General features: G+C 43.0%; 1 protein-coding gene across 4 annotated transcripts in view; it reads left to right on the forward strand.

The window, feature by feature from the left end:
• The window catches only part of ANO10 (anoctamin 10), a 375,037-nt gene that overhangs the window by 139,463 nt on the left and 212,522 nt on the right, over nucleotides 1–23,052 (forward strand). The gene's annotated exons all lie outside the window — the stretch shown is intronic.

Below are 23,052 nucleotides of genomic sequence, written 5' to 3' on the forward strand. Positions count from 1 at the left end.
ACTGAGCCTGTACATAAAGTGCAGTACAGATTCATCTCCACAGCACTGCCTCACTACTGAGCATGTCCAGAAAGTGCAGCACAGATTCATCTTCACAGCACTGCCTCACTACTGAGCATGTAAAGTGCAGCACAGATTCATCTCCACAGCACTGCCTCACTACTGAGCATATGCATAAAGTGCAGCACAGATTCATCTCCACAGCACTGCCTCTCTACTGAGCGTGTACATAACGTGCAGCACAGATTCATCTCCACAGCACTGCCTCACTACTGAGCATGTACATAAAGCGCAGCACAGATTCATCTCCACAGCACTGCCTCACTACTGAGCATGTACATAAAGTGCAGCACAGATTCATCTCCACAGCACTGCCTCACTACTGAGCGTGTACATAAAGCGCAGCACAGATTCATCTCCACAGCACTGCCTCACTACTGAGCATGTACATAAAGTGCAGCACAGGTTCATTTCCACAGCACTGCCTCACTACTGAGCCTGTACATAAAGAGCAGCACAGATTCATCTCCACAGCACTGCCTCACTACTGAGCATGTACATAAAGAGCAGCACAGATTCATCTCCACAGCACTGCCTCACTACTGAGCATGTACATAAAGTGCAGCACAGATTCATCTCCACAGCACTGCCTCACTACTGAGCCTGTACATAAAGAGCAGCACAGATTCATCTCCACAGCACTGCCTCTCTACTGAGCCTGTACATAAAGTGCAGCACAGATTCATCCCCACATCACTGCCTCACTACTGAGCATGTGCATAAAGTGCAGCACAGATTCATCTCCACAGCCCTGCCTCACTACTGAGCATATACATAAAGTGCAGCACAGATTCATCCCCACATCACTGCCTCACTACTGAGCATGTGCATAAAGTGCAGCACAGATTCATCTCCACAGCACTGCCTCACTACTGAGCATATACATAAAGTGCAGCACAGATTCATCCCCACATCACTGCCTCACTACTGAGCATGTGCATAAAGTGCAGCACAGATTCATCTCCACAGCACTGCCTCACTGCTGAGCATGTGCATAAAGTGCAGCACAGATTCATCTCCACAGCCCTGCCTCAATACTGAGCCTGTACATAAAGTGCAGCACAGATTCATCTCCACAGCACTGCCTCACTACTGAGCATGTACATAAAGTGCAGCACAGATTCATCTCCACTGCACTGCCTCACTACTGAGCATGTAAAGTGCAGCACAGATTCATCCCCACAGCACTGCCTCACTACTGAGCCTGTACATAAAGAGCAGCACAGATTCATCTCCACAGCACTGCCTCACTGCTGAGCATGTACATAAAGTGCAGCACATATTCATCTCCACAGCACTGCCTCACTACTGAGCCTGTACATAAAGTGCAGCACAGATTCATCTCCACAGCACTGCCTCACTACTGAGCATGTACATAAAGTGCAGCACAGATTCATCTCCACAGCACTGCCTCACTACTGAGCCTGTACATAAAGTGCAGCACAGATTCATCCCCACATCACTGCCTCACTACTGAGCATGTGCATAAAGTGCAGCACAGATTCATCTCCACAGCACTGCCTCACTACTGAGCATATACATAAAGTGCAGCACAGATTCATCCCCACATCACTGCCTCACTACTGAGCATGTGCATAAAGTGCAGCACAGATTCATCTCCACAGCACTGCCTCACTGCTGAGCATGTGCATAAAGTGCAGCACAGATTCATCTCCACAGCCCTGCCTCAATACTGAGCCTGTACATAAAGTGCAGCACAGATTCATCTCCACTGCACTGCCTCACTACTGAGCATGTACATAAAGTGCAGCACAGATTCATCTCCACTGCACTGCCTCACTACTGAGCATGTAAAGTGCAGCACAGATTCATCCCCACAGCACTGCCTCACTACTGAGCCTGTACATAAAGAGCAGCACAGATTCATCTCCACAGCACTGCCTCACTGCTGAGCATGTACATAAAGTGCAGCACATATTCATCTCCACAGCACTGCCTCACTACTGAGCCTGTACATAAAGTGCAGCACAGATTCATCTCCACAGCACTGCCTCACTACTGAGCATGTACATAAAGTGCAGCACAGATTCATCTCCACAGCACTGCCTCACTACTGAGCCTGTACATAAAGTGCAGCACATATTCATCTCCACAGCACTGCCTCACTACTGAGCCTGTACATAAAGTGCAGCACAGATTCATCTCCACAGCACTGCCTCACTACTGAGCATGTACATAAAGTGCAGCACAGATTCATCTCCACAGCACTGCCTCACTACTGAGCCTGTACATAAAGTGCAGCACAGATTCATCCCCACATCACTGCCTCACTACTGAGCATGTGCATAAAGTGCAGCACAGATTCATCTCCACAGCACTGCCTCACTACTGAGCATATACATAAAGTGCAGCACAGATTCATCCCCACATCACTGCCTCACTACTGAGCATGTGCATAAAGTGCAGCACAGATTCATCTCCACAGCACTGCCTCACTGCTGAGCATGTGCATAAAGTGCAGCACAGATTCATCTCCACAGCCCTGCCTCAATACTGAGCCTGTACATAAAGTGCAGCACAGATTCATCTCCACTGCACTGCCTCACTACTGAGCATGTACATAAAGTGCAGCACAGATTCATCTCCACTGCACTGCCTCACTACTGAGCATGTAAAGTGCAGCACAGATTCATCCCCACAGCACTGCCTCACTACTGAGCCTGTACATAAAGAGCAGCACAGATTCATCTCCACAGCACTGCCTCACTGCTGAGCATGTACATAAAGTGCAGCACATATTCATCTCCACAGCACTGCCTCACTACTGAGCCTGTACATAAAGTGCAGCACAGATTCATCTCCACAGCACTGCCTCACTACTGAGCATGTACATAAAGTGCAGCACAGATTCATCTCCACAGCACTGCCTCACTACTGAGCATGTACATAAAGGGCAGCACAGATTCATCTCCACAGCACTGCCTCACTACTGAGCATGTACATAAAGAGCAGCACAGATTCATCTCCACAGCACTGCCTCACTACTGAGCATGTACATAAAGTGCAGCACAGATTCATCTCAACTAAAGGCCGAGATCATTAGATGAGGAATAGAACAGACATTTATTGGACATTTCATAACTTTCCTAAATTATTATGAAAAGATATTCCGCAGATCCTGCATTGAACTGAACCCAATTTATTGTATATTTTAGGAGTCGGAGTTGGTCTATTTTATACCGACTCCACCAAAATGGGCACTGACTTGACAGCCCTGTTCAGTAGGGGTCTTTCTGTTCGGATGACCACTGATTAAACTTTTACCATCTATCCTGCAGATGTGTGATACATGTTGTTTGTGTGATAACATTAACAGTAGTTCTAAAAACAGATGATGACATGTAAAAGAAGATGGTATATCAACATTTTTTGACAAATTCTAAAAATATTCCTTTGCTTTTTTTCATAATGTATAAGGTGAGAATACTAATGTAATCATTATGGATGCTGGCAAATAATTGACTTCATCCTCGTCTAAACCCTTCTAATTAATCGTTTTTGGTCAAAGCCCTTATTGCACAGGTCCATAATCTTCAGCTTAAGACTTTGTTCCCCAGTTTGGTGAATGATAGCATAGTCTGTCTATTCTTGCCATCCTTGCACAGCAACGCCCTAAAGTTATTACCCATTGCTGACCATTAGGATTTGTGATGCAGCGTATATTCAAGCACAAAGCCGTAATATACAGTGAAGTAATAGAACTTTAGAGGCAGAAGGTCAAGTAGAGAATACCAGCAGTTCATATGATTAAAAAAAATATATTGGGCTTTTTAGTTTTTAGCTTTGAACTTTAAAGATTTGCAGGACTCTGATACAACGACCGTGTTAGTACTGTGGCCACTGGACCAGGGCAGTGCGAGGAAGTCTCCTCTGGTCTGGCTGCCACAGAGTACTGACGTGGATGTAAGATTACGGTTCGGGAGAATCTTTGTAAACACCTCTATTGAGAACCTTTCTGCTAATTCTTCATGTACCGGGCATCGTTCAGGTATTTATTGTTGGGTTTTAGGCCATAATCCTCTGAATGAACATTACATATTAACTATAAATGTAAGAATTCTCTTTAGAACTTCTTATCCCATCGAAAGTCCAAATTCGTATTGTTCCCCACAATCGTAGTGCCTGCTGTGGACGCCACTGTCTCACAAAGTGTTCTGTACCTATGTTATCGAGATCATTGTGCTCTCGGCATTGTGTACTCCTGAGGTCCGGCTCTTGGGATCTGTGCACACAGCTTACTACTCTGAGGGAATATGAATATTTATAGGCTACATTATAATTACATTTTGGGCACCTAGGTTGGCATCACCTCCTGTCTCGACAATTCCTGGTAGGCTTATTATAATTTATAATAATTTATTCTAAGCTTTGCGGCATTGCATTCACTGTAATGCTTGTTTAGGAGCTCCCTGGCAGAACAAGCATGGCATAACCTGTACGGCGTTTCTTAATTACCAGTATGATGCCGGTGACATATTTTTGACAATTAGATTGGTTCTTCTTGATAGAGCTGGCAAGTAACACTAGCATGAGATAATCCATTCTGTAATAAATCATTTATAATGTGTGAGTAAATTTACATGGCAGACGAGATGCCGACTGTTAAGAGTTGATAGAAGATCCCATATAGCAGAAAGCCATTGATGTGCTATTTACTAAGGCTGAGTGAGTAGGAGCTATAATGTCAATAATTTATAGTTTTGGCAGCGGATCTTGTCCTGTTTGTTTTTTGCAGGTTCCTCACTATTTGTTGGAGGGATATAATACACATACTAATATGCAGCAGGTTCTAGTTTACTTTGTGGTTTGTGTCCATTGGAGATTTCTGATGAGAAAATATGGCACAGCCTATTTACATTAATGGGAAAGAACAGTTCTTTGTGCACTGTTTCGCTTCTTTACAGGTTGACACAGAAAAATGTGCTTCTTTTAACTGTTTTACCTTGTTACAGTGCTGGATTCACAGCCTCACAGCTCAGTAATGCTTTATAATGTCTCCATGCCTCTGGTGCTTCTGTATGTGTGCAACATGGGGGGAAAAAAGAGCAGGAAAACCTCTTTTTCTGTGTACTGTGTATGGAAGATAGCATAGCAGCTGATCTCCTTACACCAGCTCAGAGAGAACTGCTGCAAATAAGACAAAGCTTGCTGATGTGATACTAGTGAAAAACTGCAAGATACAGGGCAGAATTTGTGTGATTTCTCATGTAGACACAGGAGAGCTTATTTTGAAAAGTTACCTGAAATAAACTGTAGGCTTAAGAGGTATTTCAGTCTTGTCAGGAAATAAAATTACTTAGTGACTGCTGGGCCCAACTTCTGGGACCATTTTTAATCTAGAGAATGAAGTATTCGCAGTACAGCACAGTTTTTCCTTGGAATCAGGCTTCATTCAGTGTGGCTTTAACAATTTGGCCTCTTCAATCTCAGTATCAATGTGGTGCGGAAGATGTGTCCCCAGGCCGATCTTAAGAAACGGCATACCCTAACAATATGCTGTCACTTGCTAAGCGAAGCATACCCCTTTAAGTCATGGTTATAACCTATGGATTTCTTAACCAGGTGAAGACCCACCAAGTACCAAATAAATTTCCGATAATCCACCATTAGTGGAGTTCACTTGAAGGAAAAAGGAGAGAAAATAATAGTGATAGTAAATGTTCTGATGGAGTTATGCAGGTTGTCCTCAGGTGACAAGACATCTGAGGAAGGCTGGATATGGCTGAAACGTGTTGTGTTTGGTAGTTTTAATAAACTTCATTTATTTTTGGTACTACTTTTATCCGTCACTTTCGTTACCACGGGAGTGCCATTCATCTGGTATCTCCTCCACCCCGAGAATCCACCATAACATTATATTTTCCCATGATTGCTGCCCCTAACGTGTCAAACAAAGGAGAATTTTGTGGAATATGGCGCAATTAATCGCAGCCATAGTAATTCTCATTCCGTTTTCCTTACATCAGAGTTTAGATCTGCAGCATAATTCCTAAGGGAACTTGAAAGACGCTGTTTTTTCAGTTATAGGAAAGTACTAACATGCAATGTACTGCAGTACAATCAGATTCATAAAGTAATTTTCATTCCTTGCCTCTGGTCTTGTGAGTTTCTATTATTTACAGAATATTATATGCAGTTTTGTGGTAGAGAAGAGGCTGTGTGAGGTGCCTTTCATCTGGAAAACATATTACAATGGAAATTTTACATTGACATGTCTGAAAATAAAATTTGTGTACCACATGCTGATGACTACGGTATTTTCCCAAGTGCTGGTCATCTTGTCCTACAGTGTCACTCTATAGTATTTCACAGGACATTTCTTACATTTTCTACATTTCGTCTTTTGATTCACATGCTGACCTATTGATTCTTCAAATTTTCATCTATTGAATGACATGAAGTTCTTTTTCTCTTTCTTTTTTCTTCCCCTGTAAATTTTGCACTTCCGGTGCACCCATGACGTAACCAAACCTTCATGAGCATGTAGATTGGCACAATTTTCAAATTGACTTCAACTAAAAGCAGCTTTATTGTTAATCATTGCATGCCAACCTGCTATACAGATGGGGATGGCCACTTCCCTCCCCCAATATCTACAATTCCCTAAATTGTGCAATATGACAAGGCATTTGAAGACCCTCTCCTGTCCCCTGGATCCACCTTGTAAACAGGATAGTAGCAGTGATCCTGTCCATAACTCAAGATGATGGTGGCCCTCCTAGCTTCTTGTTCTTCTGCACCCACACTAATAGTGTCTGAAACCATTCAGCGCGTGTGTGGATACAAGTAGCAGAATCTCCTGTATCTGCTGAACCATTTCAGCCACTGCCAGCGCTAGTGAAGAAGAAAGGGCAGCTGGTCATATGGACAAATCCACTTACATCCACGATCTCAAGGGCTACAGATGGGATTACTTCTACCGTCCACTGTTTGCAAAGCCGTACAAGGGGCCACATGGAGCCTTTAAATTCCTCACAGGGGTATCTACAGTTGTTGGTATCAGAAGAGTTAAGGGTACTTTACTAATTTAACTGGAAAGTGACCAGATCCTTTAACGATGAAAATGGTTAAAGTTGTTGTTCTCCTAAAATCTGCACTGAGCTCCATTGAGACGTGGCACTAACTTGTGAACCTCGCATTACAGCGATCTGCAGCTGCGGCACAACAGCATAATACATAACTCAGGCGCTGCTAGAGGGTGTTACATAGGTGTCAATCTCAAATGTTCTGTAGCAGCTTGGATGTACAGTGGCTTGTGAAACTATTCATCCCCCTTGGCTTTTTAAATATTTTGTAAAATTGCAACCTGTGTTTTAAATATTTGTTTGATGCGATTTGTGCGTAATGCTTCAGCACTAAATAGTCTAAGTTGGTGAAGTGAGAAAATGTAAGGATACATTAAACTTATGGGGTAAAATAACTAAAAATTGGCATGTGCATATGTATTCACACCGTTTGCTGTGAGTCACTAAGAATTACTGGTGCCTGCAATAACTCACATGGTTAGTGAAAGGACCACCTGTGTGCAATCCAAGTGTCCCATGGTCTGTCAGTATATACACACCTTTACTGAAAGGCCACAGAGGCTGTAACACCATTCGGCAAGAAGTAACGCTAACTAAACACCATGAAGACCAAGGAGATCTCCAAACAAGTCAGGGATAGGTTATAAAAAAAAATCCCAATCTGTGATGATCCCCCGGAGCACCATCAAATCCATTATCATCAAATGGAAAGAACATGGTACCACAACAAACCTGCCAAGAGAGGGTTGTCCACCCAAACTCTCAGCCTGGGCAAGGAGGGCATTAATCAGAGAGGCAGCACAGAGACCAAAGGTAACCCTGAAAGAGATGCAGAGTTCGCAAGCTGAGACTGATGTATCTATCAATACGACCACAATGAGCTTGTACACTCCATAGAGGTGGCCTTTGTGGAAGAGTAGGCAGAAGAAAGCCTTTTCTTACACACAAAAATTGTAAGGCTCGTGTTGAGTTTTCCAAAAGACATGTGGGAGACTTCCAAAATCTATGGAGGAAGGTGCTGTGGTCAAACGAGACCAAAATTGAACTTTTTGTCGACCGAGGTAAACGCTATGTCTGGCGCCAAACTAGCACAGCTCATCACTCCAAGAACACCATGTTTTTCGGCAGCAGGGACAGGAAAAATGGTCTGAGTTGAAAGGATGATGTGTGGTGCGAAATACAGGGATATTCTTGCGCAAAACCTGTTTGAGTCTGTCAGTGATGTGAGACTTGGACAGACTTCACCTTTCAACAAGGCAAAAAGCATACGGCTACAGCAGCATTCGAGTGGTTTAACCCCTTTACCCCCAAGGGTGGTTTGCACGTTCATGACCGGGCCAATTTTTACAATTCTGACCACTTTCCCTTTATGAGGTAATACCTCTGAAACGCTTCCATGGATCCCACTGATTCTGACATTGTTTTCTCGTGACATATTGTACTTCATGTTAGTGGTAAAATTTCATTCTAATAACTTGCGTTTATTTGTGAAAAAAATGGAAATTTGGCGAAAATTTTGAAAATTTTGCAATTTTCCAACTTTTAATTTTTATGCCCTTAAATCAAAGAGATATGGCACACAAAAAACTTAATAAATAACATTTCCCACATGTTTACTTTACATCAGCACAATACTGGAACCAAAATTTTTTTATTATTAGGAAGTTATAAGGGTTAAAATTTGACCAGCAATTTCTCATTTTTACAACACCATTTTATTTTTACGGACCACATCACATTTGAAGTCACTTTGAGGGGTCTATATGATAGGAAATACCCAAAAGTGACACCATTCTAAAAACTACACCCCTCAAGGTGCTCAAAACCACATTCAAGAAGTTCATTAACCCTTCAGGTGATTCACAGGAATTTTTTGAATGTTTAAATAAAATGAACATTTAACATTTTTTCCCACAAATTTACTTCAGGTCCAAATTTTTTTTATTTTACCAAGGGTAACAGGAGAAATTGGACTGCAAAAGTCATTGTGCAATTTCTCCTGAGTACGCTGATATGAGGGGGGAACCACTGTTTCGGCGCATGGCAGAGCTCAGAAGGGAAGGAGTGCCGTTTGACTTTTTCAATGCAAAATTGGCTGGAATTCAGATCTGACGCCATGTCACGTTTGGAGAGCACCTGATGTGCCTAAACAGTGGAAACCCCCCCACAAGTGACCCCATTTTGGAAACTAGACCCCCCCAAGGAACTTATCTAGATATGTGGTGAGAACTTTGAACCCACAAGGGCTTCACAGAAGTTTATAACGTACAGCCGTACAATTAAAAAATCATATTTTTTCCACAAACATGATCTTTTAGTCCCCAATTTTTTTATTTTCCCAAGGGTAACAGGAGAAATTGGACCCCAAAAGTTGTTGTCCAATTTTTCCTGAGTACGCTGATACCTCATATGTGGGAGAAAGCTACTGTATGGGCACATGTCTGGGCTCGGAAAGGACGTTTTGGAATGCAGACTTTGATGGAATGGTCTGCGGGTGTCATGTCGGGTTTGGAGAGCCTCTAATGTTCCTAAACTGTTGAAACTCCCCACAAGTGACCCCATTTTGGAAACTAGACCCCCCACGGAACTTATCTAGATGTGTGGTGAGCACTTTGAGCCCCCAAGTGCTTCACAGAAGTTTATAACGCCCGGGCGTGAAAATAAAAAAATCATATTTTTTTTCCACAAAAATCATATTTTTGTCCCCAATTTTTTATTTTCCTAAGGGTAACAGGAGAAATTGGACCCCAAAAGTTGTTTTGCAATTTATCCTGAGTAGGCTGATACCCCATATGTGGGGATAAAACACTGGGTGCATGGAAGAGCTTGGAAGGGAAGGAGCACTATTTGACTTTTTTTTTTTAATTCGTTTATTAAGCACCAGGATACAAAGAATGTACAACATACACAATGACTTATGATAACAGGCATTGTATAAAGCACACATCTCCGTCCATAATAAAATGTAATACAAAGAAATTGCACATTCTTATAGATAAACAAGGTAACATGTATATTTCCTTCCTAGCATATGTAAAGGACAATTGTTTATATATTTTCCCACATGTATATCAATCCAATTTCACAAACCTTGTCATATCATGCAACCGCAGGAATTAACTAAAACTCCTAAACTACCGCTACATCAACTAATATCTACTATTTCCGCAGCCTGGTCTCCTATATCATATTATGTCACATGTGATGTCTCAGTCTTGCAAAGTGAGGTAAGAGGAATTCCACCTCTCCCAGATCTTTTCAAATTTACCCGGGCATCCCCTGTTTTGGTATAACGTGCGCTCATATGGGACAATTGAGTTCACCAGCTTGATCCAAAACCTAAGAGAAGGGCATGAGCCGCCCATCCACCGCAGTGCCAACGCCTTTCGTGCCATAACCAGCGTCTCGCGCAGGAAGACCCCAGTATAGCGATCCCAAATCTCCTCTTCCCACACCCCAAACAAGCAGACCAATGGCTCTAGAGGGACAGGGGCCTGCACCAGGGATGTCAGTAGTGTAGTCACTTCTTTCCAGTAGTGTAGGATAGTGGGACATTGCCACACCATATGAATAAAATCAGCATCTGGCGAGTGACATTGCATACATTCTGACGACTGAAGCCGACCCATCCTAAAAAGTCGCAACGGAGTTAAATATGATTGATTAATTATATACAGTTGTATCATTCTGTTAACAGATGGTGAGACTCCAATCGGAGATTTCAGAATCTCCTCCAACTCCTCTCCTTGCACTTCAGGAATGAGTCGTTCCCACTTCGTCTTAATAGAGCTTATGACTGATTCTGCCCCTACTGACAGCATATATGTGTACAAGGAGGATATGAGCCCCTGGGGACCCTGCAAATTAAGAATTCCTTTTTAGAGGTAACGATGAAATAGTACGGTCCACACCCCTATCCCTCATGTGTGACTGAAAAGCCGATCTCGGCTGCAGATAGCGAAAAATTGAGATCTCGGAATATCATGTGTGGCCTGCAATTGTTCAAAAGACTTTAAGGTCCCTTGGTCATACAAGTCTCCCACTGAAGAGACGCCACACTGGGTCCAAAAAACAGCGGACGGGTGATTCAGTAGCCCTGGGAAATAGTTATTACTCCACAGGGGCATTTCAACTATGACATTTTTAAACCCTATTACATTCTTGATTTGTCTCCATATCAATCGAGACAGCCGGAGCAGGGGTAATAGATGTGGGGCATTAGTTTTTTCCAACTCAAGGAAACCTAATGGGCAATCTGCTTGTGCAGCGTGAAACAGGCGGCTTTCAGAGTTAGGGAGGCAATTACCCGGCATCCAGTTATTTAAAGCTTTAGCCTGCCCAGCTAAGTAGTATAGGAAAAAATCTAGCAATGCCACCCCACCTCCCCTCTTTGGTCTTTGTAGAGTGGACAATTTAAGTTTGGGCCTAGTTTTCCCCCAAATAAAGGACGTGACTAGAGAATTAAGAGTAACAAAAAAGGACTTGGGCACCGCTACCGCACTGTGCTGAAGCGAATAGCTAAATTTAGGGAGTAATATCATTTTAATCAGGTTAATGCGTCCAGCCACAGATAATGGGAGCCTACTCCAAGACGCAAACTTAGCTTTAACTAGTTCCAACAACGGTTGGACATTAAGTTGTAGATAAGACGTACTATTGTTAGAAATATGGATGCCCAAATATTTAAAACTAGATACAATAGGCAGCAAGGAGAGAGCATCCAACCGGGGCATCGGGGTATGGGAAAGGGGTAACAGGGCAGACTTTTCCCAATTTATATGTAAACCTGAATATTTACTAAATCTATCTATAAGGGATATCACCTGCGGCAAAGTTTCTTCCACGTCACTCAAGAATATCACCATGTCATCAGCATATAGGCCTATGGTATCCACCCGATCTGCTATATCTATACCTCAGATATTAGGGAAGGACCTTATGCGTATTGCTAGTGCCTCTATCGCAAGGGCGAAGAGGGCCGGGGAAAGAGAGCAACCCTGACGGGTTCCCCTATGCAATGCGAAAGACTCAGATATAGAATTATTTATTATAATACGGGCCTTAGATTTCATATATAATATTTTGATCCATGTTATAAATTTAGTACCAAAGCCATATCTTTGCAAACATTCAGAAAGGAAAGGCCATTCAAGAGAGTCAAAAGCCTTGGTAGCATCTAACGATGCCAATGCCCATTTGTTATCTGGCACCAAGGAGCTATATTGGACTATTGACTGGACTCTTCTGATGTTAATGGAAGTACTTTTACCAGGCATAAATCCGGTTTGATCAGGATGCATGAGATTCAATATAATGGAATTCAATCTGGTAGCTAGAATCTTGGTAAAAATTTTATAGTCCACATTCACTAGTGAAATGGGACGATAGGATCCACATTCTAAAGGGTCCTTCCCCTCCTTCCGAAGCACTATGATATTAGCTCCGTAAAAGGACTCAGGCATAGAATTCCCTTCCCATATTCCCCAAAATACGTTCACCAAGAGTGGCGTCATTATATCCCGATACTTCCTGTATAGTTCAATAGGGAACCCATCAGGCCCAGGGGCCTTCCCAGAGGCCATGTCTGTCATAGCATTATCTATCTCTTCTGCGGTGAACATAGCGTCCATATGGGCTCGTTGCTCCAAATCTAATGTGGGGAATGATATATCTGACAAATAGTCTAGACACTCCAAAGTGTCAGTCACTTTTAGATTAGTATAGCGACCTGTAGTAATCCTGAAAACAGCCAAGAATATCCTCTGTCGAAGACACCAGTGTACCGTCCACCCTGCGAATCTGCAATATAGTATTTGAGGTGCTGTGCTGGCGCACCAGATAGGCCAAAAATTTGCCAGTCTGGTTCCCCAATTTGAAATAGGATTGACGGGTGAAGAATAGTTTGCGTTTAGATTTAGTATCCACATGTTGAGTGTACAACCTTTGGGCCGCCAGCCACTCAATCCTGTTCCCACTAGTTTGGTTAGATACATATGCTGCCTCTGCGTCTTTCAGTCGTTGCTCCACCTCGTCATCCTTCCCCGCGGTCACCCGCTTAATATAAGAGGTCGTGGAGGACAAACAGCCCCTCAGGTATGCCTTGAGGGTGTCCCAGAATAGATTAATATCTTGGGGTTCCGGGTGGGACGCGATGAAGCAATTCAACTGCTAAATCATTCTGTCGGGAGATCCCGTCAGTCTTAACCAGAAAGGATTTAACTTCCAAGCTATCCCACTGTTTACTTGCCCATATTTGAGTTTAAGGATGACCGGACTATGTTCTGAGATTCCCCTACTTCCATGCTCTATATCAGCCACCCACATTGCCAGACCGCCAGAACCAAATATATAATCTATGCGTGATAGAGAGCGTTTAGTGGATGAGTGACAAGTGTATTCCCTTAACTAAGGCTGACACACCCTCCACAAATCCAACCACCCACATCCCCCCATAAATGATGACAGCGGGGTTGTGGTCGTTGGAGAGGACCCCCCAGTCGCTTCATCATCCAGCCTCAATTTATCCAGGCGGTTGTTCATGACCATATTAAAGTCACCCATACAAATAACATCTGCGTCTGGGTAGTTAAGGGCAAAACTCATTGCCTTCTGCAGGAGGGATATTCGAGCCGGAGGGGGGTTATAGTCAGGTGCGTCTCCACCAAGGCCACAATGTGAGGGCGATAATGTCTGACCTGTGAAAAGACCTTGATCTTTTTCCGAGGAGTTTTTATTCCCCTTACATTCCATGTCATACATATTAACTCCGACCCCATATTTTACTCCGCTGGACATGGTGCATAGGATTACCCGGGCAGAGTTTAGAGACATCACCTAGAGATTGAAATTGTTGCCAACTGCAATTATAGCCTAAAAAATACCAAAAACCACTACGGAAAGAAAACAAAGTGAAAAAACAACAAACAACATAGGAGCAGAGTCCTGTACTCCCATCACAAACCAAACATGGGGATACCATCACTGATCCCAGTGTCCGGTATTGTTGGTGACCTGGACGTCTTCGAGTAAAGCTCCAATCAGCCGATTAAGAGAAAAATACCAACAAGCAACAGATGCATTAGTATTCTTTTTCAGCAGACCCTCCATGGGATCGTAGCCACTCCGTCGCCTCCGCCGGGTCTGTAAAAAGCAAAGTAGAGCCTCCGTGGACCACCCGGAGCCGGGCCGGGTAAATCATCGAGTACACAATATTCCTCTCCCGTAGATGTCTTTTGACCTCCGTAAACTGCGCCCGTTGTTTCTGGAGTTCCGCAGAGAAATCCGGGAAAATCGAGATCGTGGCATTGTTGAACTTGATAGGACTCTTTTGCCGCGCCAGTCGTACAGCCACGTCTCTAACCCTGCAGTTGAGGATGCGCGCTAGAAAGGGTCTAGGTGGGGCTCCCGGAGGAAGAGGCCTAGTGGTGACCCTGTGAGCCCTCTCCACCGCAAAGATTGAGGAGAACTCATCTCCCAAAGTAGTTTTAAGCCAGTCTTCTTGGAACTGCTCCGGATGTTGTACTATTTGACTTTTTCAACGCAGAATTGGCTGGAATTGAGATCAGACACTATGTTGCGTTTGGAAAGCACCTGATGTGCCCAAACAGTGGAAACCCCCCCAATTCTAACTCCAACCCTAACCCCAACATACCCCTAACCCTAATCTCAGCCCTAACCCTAGCTGTTGTAAACTCTCTTAATCTGACTTTTGAGGCAAGGCTCCCTCTGGTGGATACTGCTGGTAGTGGAGCTGGTCAACATGATGTTAACCCAACAGCTGCAGAAGATAATTGGAGAAGTGGGGGTAGTGACTGGGACTACATAAGCAAGCAGACTTCTCTCAGTTGCCTCTGGTTATACTCCTTTGCTTATTGAGGATTTCTGTCTCCTGCTTGATCCTTCATTTTTCAGCTAAGTGTCATTTGCTAAACCCTTTGCATCTGTTTTTGCCTTGCTGTCAGGGGTCAGCTTGCTCCCCCAGGGGCTGCTGGCTCCTGCCCTGTATTTTTGTATTTTGTTTGCTCAGTCCCCTGCTGTATTAGCCTGTTGCTAGCCGCCAGTTCACACCTGAGTGCTGATATAGTGGGGGCGAGGTTTGCGCAAACCTCAGTATTTTTGTACATCAGTTGTGTTGGAATTGTTAGCTTTTTTGCGTGATTGCAGACCGTGCCTTTTCTGTCCTGTCCTATCTAGTCAGTGTGGGCCCCATCATTTGCTCAGTCTATTTTCTGTCTGTGTTTGTGCTTCATCTTGTCTCACCGACAATATATGTTTGGGGGCTGTCTATTCCTTTGGGGATCTGCTCCGGGGCAGTTTAGATTTCACCTTTCTGTCTTTAGGCTTAATTAGTCCTCCGGCTGTGACGAAGCGTCTAGAGCAACGTCGGAACGATCCACGGCTACTGCTAGTTGTGTTGTTAAGATCAGGGGTCTGCAATCCGCTGAGTGACCAACTGGTGTTCTGGTGGCATAGTCTATTGCGCTCTCCTCCTCGGTGACCCATTCATAACACCTAGCCCTAACCCTAATGGGAAAATGGAAATAAATACATTTTCTTAATTTTATTATTTTTCCCTACCTAAGGAGGTGATAACGGGGGGGGTTTGATTTACTATTTATAGTGGGTTTTTATGTTTGGCAGCTGTCATACGCTAAAAGACGCTTTTTATTGTAAAAATAGTTTTTGCATCACCACATTTTGAGAGCTATAATTTTTCCATATTTTGACCCACCGAGTCATGTGAGGTCTTATTTTTTGCAGGACGAGTTGACGTTTTTATTGGTACCATTTTCGGGCACGTTTCATTTTTTGATCGCTTTTTATTCCGATTTTTGGGACGCAGAATGAACAAAAACCAGCATTTCAAGAATTTCTTTTGGGGGGTGCGTTTACACCATTCCGCGTGCTGTAAAATTGATAAGGCGGTTTTATTCTTTGGGTCAGTACGATTACAGCGATACCTCATATATGTCTTTTTTTAAAGTTTTGGCGCTTTTATGCAATGAAAACAATTTTATATAAAAAATAATTATTTTTGCATCGCTTTTTCTGCAAGCTCTAACTTTTTATTTTGTCACTGATGACGCTGTATTGCGGCTCGTTTTTTGCAGGACAAGATGACGTTTTCAGCGGTACCATGGTTATTTATATCCGTCTTTTTGATTGCGCGTTATTGCACTTTTTGTTCAGCGGTATGATAATAAAGCATTATTTTTTGCTTTGTTTTTTATTTTTTAAGAGGTTCGCTAAAGGGGTTAACTAATTGGACAGTTTTATAGGGCGGGCCGTTACGGACGCGGCGATACTAAATATGTGTACTTTCATTGTTTTGCTTTTTTTTATTTTCAAAAAATGAATTTATTAGGGAATATTTTTCTTAATTTATTTAGCTTTTTTTTTTTTTTTTTTTATAAATTATTTTCACACTTTTTTTTTAACTTTATTATACTGTCCCAGGGGGGACATAACTGTCATGTGACAGATCGCTGATCTGACACATCACAGATGGCTGTGACATATCAGCGATCTGTCACAGGCAGTGCTGGAGGCTTCCTCATGCCGACGCTTTGCAGGCATGAGGAAGCCACCTCCCTGCAGGCCCCCGAAGGTCCCCGCCGCCATTTTGGATCCGGGGACCTGCAGGGAAGGTGGCCCCCGGAGCAGCACAGCACATCGCGGTGCTCCGGGGGGCTCAGGGAAGCATGGAGGGAGCCCCCTCCCTGCCGATGCTTCCCTAAACCCTCGGTACACTGCGATCGTGTGTGCCAGAGGTTAACATGTTGGGGGCGGTCCGTGACCGCCTCTGACACATAGTGCCGGGTGTCAGCTGTGATAATCAGCTGACACCCGGCCGTGATCAGCGGCGCTCACCACGTGAGCGCCGTTGATCGCTATGACGTACTATCCTGTCCATGGGCATAGGGTCCCGGGTCCCATGTACGGGGTAGTACGTCAGATGGCAGAAAGGGGTTAAGGGGAAACGTCTAAATGTTTTGGAGTGGCCTAGCCAAAGCCCAGACCTTAATCCAACTGAGAATCTGTGGTCAGACTTGAAGATTGCTGTTCACCAGAGGAAACCATCTAACTTGAAGGAGGTGGTTGAGCAGTTTTCGTTGAGGAATGGGCAAAATTCCCAGTGGCAAGGTGTGGAAATCTCATAGAGACTTATCCAAAGTGACTTGCAGAAGTAATTGCCGCAAATGGAGGCTCTACAAAGTACTGACTTTAGGGGGGTGAATAGATATTCACAGTGAAGTTTTAATTTTTTTGTCCTATTTGTTGTTTGCTTCACAATAAAAAGAAACCAAAATGTTCACAGTTGTAGGAATGTCCTTTATATGAACTCATGCAAACCCTTCAAAAGAAAAAAAAAACCTGAAATTCCAGGTTGTGAGGTAGCAAAACACCGAAAATGACAAAGGAAGTGAATACTTTTCGCAAGGCACTGTATATTAAAAATAATGTTCTCCCACTTTGGGATAGTATTATCGGCTGGCTCAGTGTATGGACCGTAATGAACTCAACAGCCTCCTGGCGTTTTTCAGGCTGTCGATTTACCACGAGGTATCCTTCTGCCAGTCTGTACATCGTGGTCCTTCTTCAGACTGTGAAATGCTGACTCATGAAGCCATCCTTATTGTTAAGAGTTTAAGCTGCAAGCTCTGTGACCTGTGTAGATCTGCTAATTATGCAACCTTGTATTTTATACAACGGTACAACCCCTAAGCGACTTCTAGTAATTTTATAATAAGGTGGTACTTATTATCCCATAATAGCACAAATGTGCAGGCCAGGCAGTGGCAGTGTAATGTATGTCTGGTGGGGATAATGTGTGGCCATTTTGGCAAGGTAAGCATATTTCTAAAGATTTTGCTGGGTTCATGTAAACTGCAGTACTTAAAGTGCCATTGCTGTAAAATGAAGAGTGTATTAGTGCTGATGGCTGTGGTATAGTCCATAGCTCTGCTTATAAGATTGATATTCAATCCTTTAAATCCATCATGCCAATGAACACATGGACCTTGTATTCCAGATGGAGCGATGTAAGTTAATCCTGCGTTTCTTCTTCTGTATAGTTTACACATGTCATTAAGCTGATAATTGCAGATATCATTCTATCAAAAGAATCTTATGAGATACATGCATGAGACTGATGCATCCATCAAGCATCACCAGATGCTGCTGGGAATGGGACTGTATTAAAGATTTCCACTCACTGCACAGCTATTTAGACATTTACATCCATAAACCACCATTTAATAGCTGTAGAATAGATGAATAAATGTTGTATTCTTCCAACCTAGTGGGTCTCATTTCTCAAAGGAAAATTATTTCTCCTCATCTACCTATCAGAGCTCAGCTTTCATTTTTTAAGCAGATCTGATAGTATGAATGCTGCACTATAATTGGTTGCGATAAGCAGCAAAGAGTTTTTCTTTCAGAACATTTTAATAAATGTACGCCTATGTATTTTTAGAAACACATTTTTATTTTTATTTTTTTTTTTTTACATATGCTCACTTTTTTATTTAACCCATTTGCCTAAAGTTGAAGTGCAGTACCCCAGACACCGATAATAAAATTAAGTTGTTGTGAGGACTCTTAGCTATTCATCATGTAAAACATAGATGTCTAAAATGGGAATGCCTCTTTATAGACAAGCTGCTTTTCTCTGCTTCCCTAGTCAGCCCCAGTATAACTGAGTCATCTCTGACAGTCTGTTGCTAGGCATACACTGCCTGACAGCCTGTTGCTAGGCATACACTGCCTGACAACCGCACTGTTATATCAAAAAAGGACATAGACATGTTATTGAAACTGACCATCAGACCCACAGTTGATGCCTTCACACTAAATTAGGCCATACACATGAGATGGCCACCACTCTCCCTCCGACTGCCCCACCACTCTCCCTCCGACTGCCCCAGACGCAGGAACACTTTATGAGAGAGACACTGATGGACTTATTTCTGTGCTAAGCAAAAGGACTGGCCCTTGAAATTCAACAGACCAGATCCTTTTCTCTACCGATATCGTCCATCAGGGGAGAGTTGGAAGGCCCTCGTACACATTAAAAGGTCAGGCATTCTTGCCTAAATTGATAGATTCAGACATCGTTTATCGATTGGGTTTGGGGCCTTCAATCAGTAGTGTTGGAAACATTTACACCGATGTCTACAAATTCCATCAGATGGTCACCTCACCTCTTGTAGAATCTGCATTCAACTAACCTAACAATGCTGAACTGAGAGGATAGCTCATCTTACTGCTATTTTCTACATTTTGTACTATATGAAGTTGTTTCTTTGGCTCCAATGATAATTTTAAGTTGGTTAGCAGCTCATAGCAGACCTTATTACTCCCTAATTTGCATCTGCACTTGTTAATTGGCACCACTTGATTACCTTGCTCTATCTGTACCCTACATTTCTGCGTTTGGCCCTTGAGCAGTGCAGCTGTCAGGGTGTTTTACATTTATTTGTCAGATTATGTAAGCCACTAGTTTCAGATGTCTTGTAAGGACACTGTGCCAGAGCATATATTTTCTTACTGATGATGATTTACATATGAACGTATTGCAGTCTTATTTCAGCATTAATACAAGTTTGTAATGTATCTGAGCCCAATCATTAAACACAGCAGTTATTTGCTGTTGCATATTTGCTTGCAGAAAATCCACTGTGTTTTATGATGCCACCAAAGTGCATGAGATTTCATTGTTATGCTGTAAAATATATCCGCAGCATAAACTGACCGGAGCTGCGAGTTTAAGATCTTCAGCATGTCTATATATGTGCGGCTTCCTCACACTATTTTCATTATGATATCTGCAGCGGTATACACCCTGCAGGGCCTTCGTGGCCGGAGATCCACAGCAAATAAGATCATTGGGAATGTAGTCCAAGCTAAATACCATATATATACTGAGATTTCTTACAACACGGGAGAATTACCCGCACCCCCGGTGCCATTACCAATAACACTGGTATACAGCGATTTTGGTGCCAACGATGTCTGAACGGTGTTATATTAAGTTTATGGTACTGACTAAGAATGTGGCCTTGGTTTTGCCAGATTGGCTCTAGATTGAGAGATATTTAATAGTTAATGACCGTAAAATACTGGCTTCAAAATAGCATTGTAAGCCTACAAATTGATAAGTAATAAAATATCCCATATACCATAATTATTTTAAGTTAAAGAGTCAAAAGGCCAAAAGCTATTGCACTGGTTATCACACACAAGTCTTATTGGGGGAATGCATTATTTTCATGGATAAATTATCTAAAAAACTAGAACCAATTCAGCAAAAGTACTGGGGTTTTAGAATTCAGCATTCTCAAAATACCCTAGATCCATTCAAAAAACCTTGGCACTTGAAAAAAATTTTTTGTAGACCTGTGTAATTTCTTTCAGCATATCTGTAGCTTATTACAGCTGAAGATGATGTCAATGAAATGGTTCACATGAGACCTGTATATTTCTTGCTTTTTCAGTGCGTATATTATCATGGGTGGGGAGGGAGAGTGGTCTTGTAGTGCACGTAGAAAGATAACGGGACACCAAGTTTATCGCTTTAGCATATTAAAACACCTGATTTTTGAACAACCTCCTCTAGGATAGTTATGGACCCGTATAAGCGTCAGCCAGACACAAAACGGCTGTAGTCCGTGTGTTTTTTGTCTCCCCTGCCCCCCCTTTCCTCACCTCCATCTGAAATTTACCTTGTTCCTGCATAACCACGTATGAAAATGTCTGTTTGGGCAATTAAAGGACTTTTAGCCAAAAGATTCTGGTGAGTGCTGCTTTTTCACTTAATCTTTATTGGACATCTTGCATGTAGTCGTTTTCACCTTCATAAGACTCTGGTGGTCAACAGTATGGCAAAACTGCACGAATATTTAGTAAAAATGTACAAACCACCATGTGTATAGACGCCCTAATTAGCTCTTATTAACCTTGTTATATCAATGGTATCGCAGGTAATTTGCGTATGAATTTTCCAATTGTGCCCCTATACATAGCGATAATGAGCTGTGCTGCTGAGGATCACCCAGCAAATATCCAAGTAGTTTCAAGGTGCTCCACGAGCGGCTCAGCCAAAAACTGCATGGGAAATTGTCCTGTATTTCTTGGGCACCCTGGACCAATCTTTAGCTTACGATGTGACATGATTAATGCCCATTTGGTTTTAGAGTTTTTTTTATTCCTTTTTCCTCAGATTCTACATGTACTTTAATTTTTTTATTAGTTGACTCCAAACATTTGTGAATAGGGCTTTTCTTACATAATAAGTAATTTGCCATAGTTATTTTGTATTGCTGCTTTCTACAAGAATCTTTTAAGAAATAACTTGTAGTTTTTTGAATAAAGAGGGTAGACTGCCTTTATATTCATGGCTCGTTGCACCAAACGTTAAAAATCTTGAGTCTTTTCATTCCCATTTGTTTCTCAACAGTGGAATAGTGGCAAGTTCTCACTCTTGGAGATGCACCATCCACCATCATTGTCTTGTTGCCTATAGACATGTCCTGCTGCAGTTCCCTATATAAGCCATCTAGCATTCGTACATCTTCTCGGCCCACCGTGTAGAGCCAGTTTCTTCTATTTGTGCAGTGAGATAGAGTATGTGCGCTTATTCTCACTGCACAGAACGAGCATGCACAATTCAGCCCTCCTGTCCTGTGTGAAAAGAGTCCAGTGATGAACGAGCATGCTTGGATAAGGTGTTATCTGAGCATGCTGGTGTGATATTAGAGTATCTTCAGCATGCTCGGATAGCATATTCAAGTCGCGCGGCTGCATGTCTCACGGCTGATAGGCGCAACACATGCAGGGATCGCCTAACAAACAGTCAATCCCTGCATGTGTTGCGGCTGACGAACAGCCACGAGACATGCAGCCAAGAAGACTTGTATACTATTCAAGCACACCGAAGATACTCCATTAGCACAGTCGCTCATCACTAGAAAAGACCTTTCTCATGGCTGGTCATAGGAAACCTAGTTCTCACGACGTTACGATGCATTACATGTTCCGTCTGTAGCAAGCTTTGTGAGTGTCCATCTGTATCCGAGCTGCTGGGGTACAGATTAGGGACAGGATAAGGCTGTGGAGGTTTGTCAGTGTACAGTTTATGTGCACATGCATTATAATAATAATAATACATTTTATTTCTATAGCGCTGACATATTACACAGCACTTTACATTTGAGAGGGGACTTCTACAGACAATAGACATTTGTCAGGGTCCTGACAGTGCCGGCGTACAGCCTCCGCTAAGCAGGGACTCACCCGCACCGTAGGGACCCATGGGGACAAGAACAGCCGGAAAATAAAGATGCACAGGACCTGAATGTAGAAGTTTAGCAAGCCGGCACAGGACCTACGGTCATGTGAATGGAAGGGGGGGCTTAGCGTCCTGCTTTCAAAGAAGGTAGAAAACTCAAAGTCGGGCAAAGCGGGGGTCATGCACAGTACAGGCAAGCGATGTACAGGAGGGATAAACAGACGGGAGGTCAGACAAAGCCAAAGGTCATACACAAGATATCAGTGAAGTACCAGGGGTGAGACAGAACGGATAGTCAGGGCCAAGCAGAGATCAAAACCAAACAAACGTAGAAGGTACCAAGCAGAATCCAAAGCAATATCCAGAGAACAGACCGAGTCATACACAGAGAATCATGCAACCAGAATACAGCACAAACACACTCAGGGGTCACCACACAATGCCAAGGGCGAAAGTATAACTGACGGGGAATGGGAGCTTCCTGAGGCTATAAGAAGCCTCCCCAGACCCAATGAGAGGCCACCATAATAGGTCCCAGGTGTGCAGGTGAGAGTCTGCACTGAGGTCAGAACATTAACCCCAGAAGTGCCGGTCACCCAGCACTGGTATCATGACACATTACAGCATAACAATAATCCCATAGATCTTAACAGATAC

Source organism: Dendrobates tinctorius, unplaced genomic scaffold (genome assembly GCF_039654945.1).
Source record: "Dendrobates tinctorius isolate UK_male_01 unplaced genomic scaffold, ASM3965494v1 ptg000005l, whole genome shotgun sequence".
NCBI lineage: Eukaryota > Metazoa > Chordata > Amphibia > Anura > Dendrobatidae > Dendrobates > Dendrobates tinctorius.